Source organism: Camelina sativa, chromosome 9, assembly GCF_000633955.1.
Source record: "Camelina sativa cultivar DH55 chromosome 9, Cs, whole genome shotgun sequence".
Lineage (NCBI taxonomy): Eukaryota > Viridiplantae > Streptophyta > Magnoliopsida > Brassicales > Brassicaceae > Camelina > Camelina sativa.
The window spans coordinates 2,837,777-2,846,326 of record NC_025693.1 but is presented as its reverse complement, the minus strand read 5'-3'; the positions used below and the strand labels follow the sequence as shown (position 1 = coordinate 2,846,326).

General features: G+C 36.5%; 2 long non-coding RNA genes across 2 annotated transcripts; both read right to left on the bottom strand.

Moving 5' to 3' along the window:
- Positions 4,354–5,115, bottom strand: LOC104710306. The gene is made up of 2 exons (XR_754970.1): positions 4,980–5,115; positions 4,354–4,479 (listed from the first exon to the last, which is right to left on the bottom strand). It is a non-coding gene; the product is annotated as an uncharacterized LOC104710306 (long non-coding RNA).
- LOC104710305 lies at positions 6,299–8,327 on the bottom strand. The gene is made up of 2 exons (XR_754969.2): positions 7,907–8,327; positions 6,299–6,674 (listed from the first exon to the last, which is right to left on the bottom strand). It is a non-coding gene; the product is annotated as an uncharacterized LOC104710305 (long non-coding RNA).

Genomic DNA, 8,550 nt, shown 5'->3' with positions numbered 1-8,550 from the left:
CAACGACGTATTAGAAGAAATTATGGTGAGGCTTCCCGTGAAAACTCTGATTAGATTCCAAACCGTCTCTAAACAGTGGAGACGTATGATAACGTCAAGGTCTTTGAAAGAGAGATACTCATTGCATCAGAAAACCAAGGAACCCAAATTTCTCTGTCTCTATGAAGATAAAAGCTGGTTTATGCTAAACTTTGCCCTAAAGACGATGAGTTTGGAATGGTCTTCGACTTGTCTGGTCGAAGAAGAAGAAGAATATCATATTAGTAATGAGCACGAAGAGAGAATCTTGCTAGTTTCCGAGAGTCTGGATGGTATTTTCTGCTTATGTAGCGGTACGGACTTCATACGACCAATTAAGCTGATAAACCCAGCTACAAGATGGTCTTGGACACTCCCTCTTGCCAAGATTCAGATAGAACATTCTCCAGACAACAACAAAGTAGATTTCCCTCGCTCAGGATTTGGAAAAGACCGCCCAGGATTTGGAAAAGACTACGTCACAGGAACATACAAAGTAGTCTGGTTGCAAAACATTAACAAGACCTCATCATGCGAGGTTTTTGATTTCGGTGCTAAGCTATGGAGGCCGGTGACTCCACCTCCTCCNAGTCTGAATAAGAAGAGGAGAGATGATGCATCATGGAAGGGAGCTGAAAGAGAAAGCAAGAAAAGACGAAGAGAGGTGAATGAAATACTCAACAACGATATATTAGAAGAAATTATGGTGAGGCTTCCCGTGAAAACTCTGATTAGATTCCAAACCGTCTCTAAACAGTGGAGACGTATGATAACGTCAAGGTCTTTGAAAGAGAGATACTCATTGCATCAGAAAACCAAGGAACCCAAATTTCTCTGTCTCTATGAAGATAAAAGCTGGTTTATGCTAAACTTTGCCCTAAAGACGATGAGTTTGGAATGGTCTTCGACTTGTCTGGTCGAAGAAGAAGAAGAATATCATATTAGTAATGAGCACGAAGAGAGAATCTTGCTAGTTTCCGAGAGTCTGGATGGTATTTTCTGCTTATGTAGCGGTACGGACTTCATACGACCAATTAAGCTGATAAACCCAGCTACAAGATGGTCTTGGACACTCCCTCTTGCCAAGATTCAGCTAGAACATTCTCCAGACAACAACAAAGTAGATTTCCCTCGCTCAGGATTTGGAAAAGACCGCCCAGGATTTGGAAAAGACTACGTCACAGGAACATACAAAGTAGTCTGGTTACAAAACATTAACAAGACCTCATCATGCGAGGTTTTTGATTTCGGTGCTAAGCTGTGGAGGCCGGTGACTCCACCTCCTCCTCCTAATCGGATAGAGCAGGAACGAGCACCAAATTTTACAAACGGATGGCTTTATTGGTTCTGCCAAGAGAAGACCAAGTTGGTTGCTTTTGATCTTCACATGGAGGTGTTTCGAATAGTTCCAAACCCCATTATTGAGGCATCATCATCATCATCTGTTGATGTGCATATGGAGAGCGTGGATGATGAGCGTCGTTTTGTGTGGATTTCAGAGACAAATGGAGATGGCTTGCAACACGTCTGGAAGCTCACTAACCACAACACAGGAGGAACATTATCGATAGTGGGCAAGATGTTCACCTTTGACTTGAACGAGATTACTTCCACTTGGTTTGATTCTCAATATTCTTTGCTCCTCGAAGTAATGGCACTTTCCAAGAACGGTGACAAGGTGATGCTCTCAAGACCCTGTTCTGAAAACCTTCTTCTAGTTCATCAATCCCTAAACCCTACTTCTATTCGCTATCGCATCTTTTCTTATTCTCATAATTCTCCGCCTAATGACAGTATCGTTCTTCCTTATTTCCCAAGTTTAGCCTCTCCCTTGTAAATTAATTTCAAGATTTTAGAAAAAAAAAAAACTATTTGTGTAATGCTATCCGCTTTCTTGTGCTCCAATCCAATACATGGTTTTAGCTGCAAGTCCTAACCAATAAATTATTATTGTGATATTTGATAGACCTTATGGTTTATACATATACTCCCTCCGTTTCAAAATATAGAATGTTTTAGTTAAAACACACATATTAAGAAAAAGTTACTTTTAAACAGCTTAACCAATCAGAAATAAGACTGCATAATATAAAATATAGATTTAATCTAAAAGTTGCATAGAAAATTAGAAACATCCTATATTATGAAACAAAAATACTTCTCTAAACATCCTATATTATGAAACGGAGGGAGTATTATATATGGTTATATGACCATGTGAAGAGTTTATTTAATAAGGTACATATTTTTATTAATTTATGCTCTCATGTTTACATAAGTAAAATAATTATCTATATTCTAGTTTAGATTAATTAATTATATAAATAATACATATAACGACGTCGTCTTAATGTCATTTGAAGTATGTTAGTGTCTACTGTCTACACTTAAACTGAGTATTTTTTTTTTTTTTGGTAGAAGACGGGAGAGCTAAGTCTCCCATTTATTAAATTAAAACAAAAAAAACTTACAATCGTACTTGACGTGGCCGGACAGACCCAGCCGCATCATCACTCAAAAGAGAACTAACAATAGACGGCACTGTATCGAAAAAATAGAAACCAACAGGCAAAGAGAACGCATAGTTAGCTAACCCATCTGCAAGACGGTAGCCTCCCTATACACATGAGAAATACGGACTGTCCAGTCCTTTGATAGAAAGCCATGGCACAACCGTACCAGGGAAGACAATGGATCTAATCCCTGTCGTAAGGAACCCAACTACAAGCTGCGAATCCACCTCCACCTCCAAGCGAGGCACTTGACGCTCCCAAGCAATACAAAGACCATAGTACACCCCCCCAAAGTTCAGCTAGGGGCGCTGTACACCTCCCAATATTAAGCACAAAGCCTCCTTGACACTCACCCATGCTATTACGTAACACTCCCCCTGCTGTGGCCAAACCCGGATTACCCCTCGAAGCCCCATCAGTATTCAACTTAACCCAGTCGTCTTGGGGAGCTCCCCACCCTACCATCCTTTCCACCCTCGGCGGCAACGCTCTGTTCGACTGACTTTTTAAGTGCACTGCAGTTATCTCCTTCGCTGAGTCTTTAATAAAACGTACTCTATCTCGGCATTTTGCAGTACTGGCGAACACATTAGCACATCTCCACTTCCATCCCCACCAAACTGCCACTGCAAAAGTCGTAGCCCAGCAAGACTCCTCTGATTCACTCGCATCAGATAGGTTGCTAAACACCCATTCTAGTAACGATTGGGTGAAGAAATGACTACGTCGCCTCGTAGGAACAATGCGGGCCCAAACACCAGACATGGCTGGACAATCCCGCAGAATGTGTAATATAGTCTCGATCCCACCTTTGCAAACCTGACACACATCCGACTGGCATAAATGGCGTCAGAAATGCTCTGCATTCATAAATGGCGTCGGAAACTGAGTATTTTACTCTTTTTTTAAATCTTATAATTTGAAACGACGCAATCATTCATAACTCATTCTAGTGTCCTTAGGGCAACTCCATTGGTTGAGTCTTAGTAAAGTTGTTAAAAACAATAATTTTGAATAAAAGTGGATAGAAGTGAATAAAAGTGAAGTTAACAACTTTTTAAAAAACTTTCTGTTTTTATGGGTCCATTGGTAGTATCTAAAATTGGGGTTCTTAATTCAAAATTTTTATTTTGGAAATTATTAAAGTTTAATAAATTTTGTTTAATATTTTTAATATTATATATTTATAAAAACTTGAAAATGAATATATTTCATAAGATTTTAAACAAACAATACATAAAAGTATATTTAAAACACATTACAAAAACAATTAATTGTAATCTTGATAGGTGTCATATATTCTCATCATTGATCTCTCTACTTATGACTGACTACCAAATCCATATCATTGATCTCTCTGATAATTAGAAGTTTCCTCAGCTTGTATGAAACAGCCTGACATGCCATAGTCTTCAACATGATCAAAAAGATCGTAGCTTTCAGACAATCCCATCTCTCCCACAAGATGCTCATCGATGCGATGAAACGTTCCATTTTCTTTGCTTTTTTATCCATCTTCTTCCAGCCAAATTGCCACCCATAAAGGGTCAGCTCCAGTCTTCATCATCTCACTAAAACAAGTCTCAAAGCTCTTCAGCTTGGGATCATTTTATTTCCTAGCAAGCCTAGCAACAGCTTTGGCGACATTCTCAATGCTCTCCATCAAGTCATCGCGTATTAACCTGACGATGAAATCATCGTCTTCAGAAACTAGCTTCTTAATACCAGTGGAATGTGTAATCTCTTCCATAAGCCTTGCAACATTCTTATCACTTAGTGACTGCCACAAATGAACAAGCTTGGACAGCAAACTCGCAACCTCAAACGCTAATACCTCGAGCACCGCCTTATCTTTATCACCATCATGTTTTTTTTGAAACCTCCACAGATTACGAAACCAAGTCTCTGAAACCATCCTCTCTCTCTCTCTCTCTCTCTCTCTCTCAACCTGCTTTCCAAAAAGGAACCAATACAATTAACATCTGGAACCAAAACAGTGAGGAAATTACTAAAAGCAATCAAATTTCACATTAAAAAAACAGACCCACGATTAAAATCTCGAATTGAAATCATATTAAAAGCAAAGCCAAGTTAACAACAATGGAGTGAACATCAAGAAAGCAGCAAGAAGTAAGAACTCATACACAAAGCAAAGAAGAAATTGGGGAAATCTAGCTACAGAAGTATCACAGAATCGCCCAAATAACTACCAATTAACCCAACACCCCCAAATCGAGTTTTAAGAAGTATACAAAGACGGTCTCGCAGCTTAACGCGTTCAACAAAAATCGAATTCAAGAAAGACCCATGATTTTGAATTAGGAATTGCCGGCAAAGCGAGAAGAATAAACCGACACGGCAACAATAATCCAAAAAAAAAAAAAAAAAAAAAAACAAGGAAGACGCGTNAAGAATGATACAGTGGGGGGGAAATAGGAAGAATCTTACCGATCATTCGAGGAAAATATGTGAATCAGAGAAAAATCTGGAGTGAACATAATTGTTCCGATTTGATTTTATCAACCGATTCCAAAAGAGAGGAACGAAGAATGGAAGACGCAAAAATAATAGAAAAAATAGTGGAGCAACCCTTAACCATTTGGGCAGAAGAAAAAATAGAAAAAAAAATATATTTTTTCATCACCCAATCAGAAATGGACACGCAAAGGTTCCTAAACAATTCTTAAAATCCTTCTGTAAACATCGACCATTAACCATTTCAGTCACTTTTATATATAATTATTCCACTTTATTGTTTAGCAACTTTGTTATCTCCATCTAAATACCACCGATGGAAATGACCTTAGAGCATCATTTGGAGCAACCCTCCTAAGTTATTCTCATATTAATTCATATAAATAATATTAAAATAATTAAAGTAACCCAAGAAGAACTTAAACCAAAATCATCTTCTACTAGAGAAACCCATGAAACTAAAACTGCTTTGCAAGTTAAAAAAAATTATGTGTTCATTCCAGTGCGGATCCAGAAAACAAATTGGTATGGGGCACATATTATTAATTAATAATTTTAAAATTTATATAAAAAATATTAAATAAAAATAATTTCTAATTACTTTTAATATATTAAAATTATAAAATCAGAAGAGAGACAAAATTATTTTGGTTTCTAAATATACTTAATTACATATATCATATAGTATATATAATTTATTTGCTAAGTTACAAATCATAACAAACATGTAATTTTTTTTATAAAAACTATAATCGACATTTATAAAATATCACATAAATCCAAACTCTATGAAAAAACTACAAAAGAGATAATAAAATGTTTACTTAGTTACCTATTTTAGTAAAAAATTTATAATTCAGATCTAATCTTTACAGTTTCAAAATAATAATTTTGTTTCAAAAGCCAAAATGGAATTACAATGGTTAAAGTAAAAGTATAAAACTAACATCTATTTGAGAAACTATAAAGTATAAATGGAATAAGGAAATTCGATCAGAAAAAAAAAGGAAAAAACATGTTAGAACTTAGAAAAGACACTAAAAAGGATATGTAACAAGAAAAAATATCAGACAATAACTAAAATAAAACAATAAAAGTATCTGACAAAAAATATAAAAAAATGAAGAAAGCAGACAAAATTTCTAAATCTGGGCATCGAAAAAGACACCCGAAACTTAGAGTGGGGCACTACGTAACCATACGAGCTACAGGATCACAATAACAACTAATCCCTTAAATAAAATTTAAGTTAGTATGGGGCACGTGCCACACCCCATGACACTGTAGATCCCTGGTTCATTCTCTCAATACTTGCATTAACCATAAAAAAAAACACAGACATTCAAATCCTAAACAATGCCATATAAAAATAGTATTATCTTAAACATGTCTGAAAATTGAAAACAAAGCAAATAACGATTAAACTCCCATCTCTCTCAGTCATGTCTTAAACTAGACTCATATAACAAAGACACCAAGTCATTTTTGTAATTGATCATCTCCAACTGCAACGGCCAAGGATTCAACAATGGCATCTCTTTCTCTCACCTCTGCTATAACAAATCTAATCCGGAACCAAACTACCTCTTTTGCTCTCTTTCCAATATCTGTCATGGCTGAAACCTCTGCCCTCAAGAGATCCTCCGTTGATATGTGCACCAAACCAAACTGCATGAGCAAGAAACAAAAAAGCTGACATGATTTACATGTAGATATGCAAACATCGACAGCATAATCTTAAACATAGTGAAGATGGTGAAGGTAAAATAAAAACTAGAATGGGAATTGTACAAAACTAAAACAAGAGTAGATATTTCCCATGTTGTTAACAAGCTCTACTCGTTCTCCTCTTCACCACACAACATCCATACTGTGTTACATAACTGTTTCACAGATTCTAATTGGGCATCTTGTTCAAATACAAAGAGAAGAACATATACTACTTTGTTTTGTTACTATAAAATTCATATTGTAGACTCTTGGTTTCATGGAAGTGTGTGAAAATAGACAACTGTTCGTATATACTCTACTGAGGTAGAACACCGTGCAATGGCATTGACTACTCGTTAACTCATCTAGTTGACAACACTGCATCAAGACTTCCAAATTACATTATCAGAAAAGATTCAACATGGGCTGAAATCAGTTTCATTGATAGCACTGCATCAAGATTCAAGAGTTTCATTGATAGATATACAAAAAATATTAACACATCAGAGTTGTGTATACTAACTTCAGCCCACATTGAGTGATTGTACTAACCTTGTGAACATAAAACCGATTCATAGAAACGTCCCTCTAATCCAAAAGGTGAATACATCCTACTTAGTAAAGGATTTTACCACAAGCCCATCACGGATAAAGCAACAAAACCCTCAAAGACCTTAAATATATATTGAAAAGAGTCTTTTTGGATCCTATTGCTAAAAATTTCACCGACAGTTTCTTTACATGATCAAGACTCACAAAAAGAAAATGATAAAATCAAAATAACTATTATATATATGATCAAGAATCAGAAAAGACGATGATCAAATCTAAACTAACTAAATCACAAGATAAACTGATAGAATCACAAGATTTACTTAAGCCAACGCGATACGATTCAAAATGGTGAAATATCTACAAGGAACCTATATTGCAGAACAACAAAAGCTCACTTAAACAATGTTTGCAAAAATCATTCGCATCAAAACTTAAGAATATATCAGCAACAAACAGATAAATTCTCTTAATCCTTCAGCACCAACTGAGAGTATAAACTTGACTAAACAGAAAGAAATACATCAACCAAAAAGACACTCAATTACAATGCTCAACAAAGAAGGTTAAAAACAAGCAATCTTCAAATCACCAGTCAACATATTCAATGCACACAATTCCTATATATAAAAACATACCTGGTTGCATCGGAAGATGATTCTTATTGACAGCCGGACCAATACGCATAGGCCTGGTCGAGCAGTATTGACCATTCATCTCGGGCAGCACCTTCACTCGGGCGTCTCTCTCCAACACCAGACTGAGCCCAGTTGAGCCTAAACGTCTGTTCATTGCTCAATCTGAAACCTCCGCCGTCGTGTGTCGACAGAACCGAAGTGTCAATCTTTGGGTTACGCCGATTAATAAAGCCATCGCCTCCGGTGACCATCAACCCTCTATATTTAGACTAAAAGTTCAGCGGATTCAATGTGAATCGGTTGAATTTTCAGATTCTCAGACGAATCGTCTCTTCCGTCGTCTCTCTTGTTTCCGTCGCCTTTCCAAACGAGAGAGAAGAGAGAGATAGTCGGGGGAAGAATGAAAGAGAAATGAGGAAAAAAAACCTTTTATATTTATGAATGGACCAATGGGGATCCACAACGTCGCGTTACTCAGGGACAGGGAGTTGCTTAATTTCTTCCCAAAGCATCGATACTCTTATTTTTGGACTCGGAAATGAGTATTTAAATTAAATTTTGGGGCCCAATTGTGAGAGTACTCCTAAGAGTACTCCTCAGTAAAGATGGTCTTAAGAGACCGTTTATAACTATTTATAAAATAT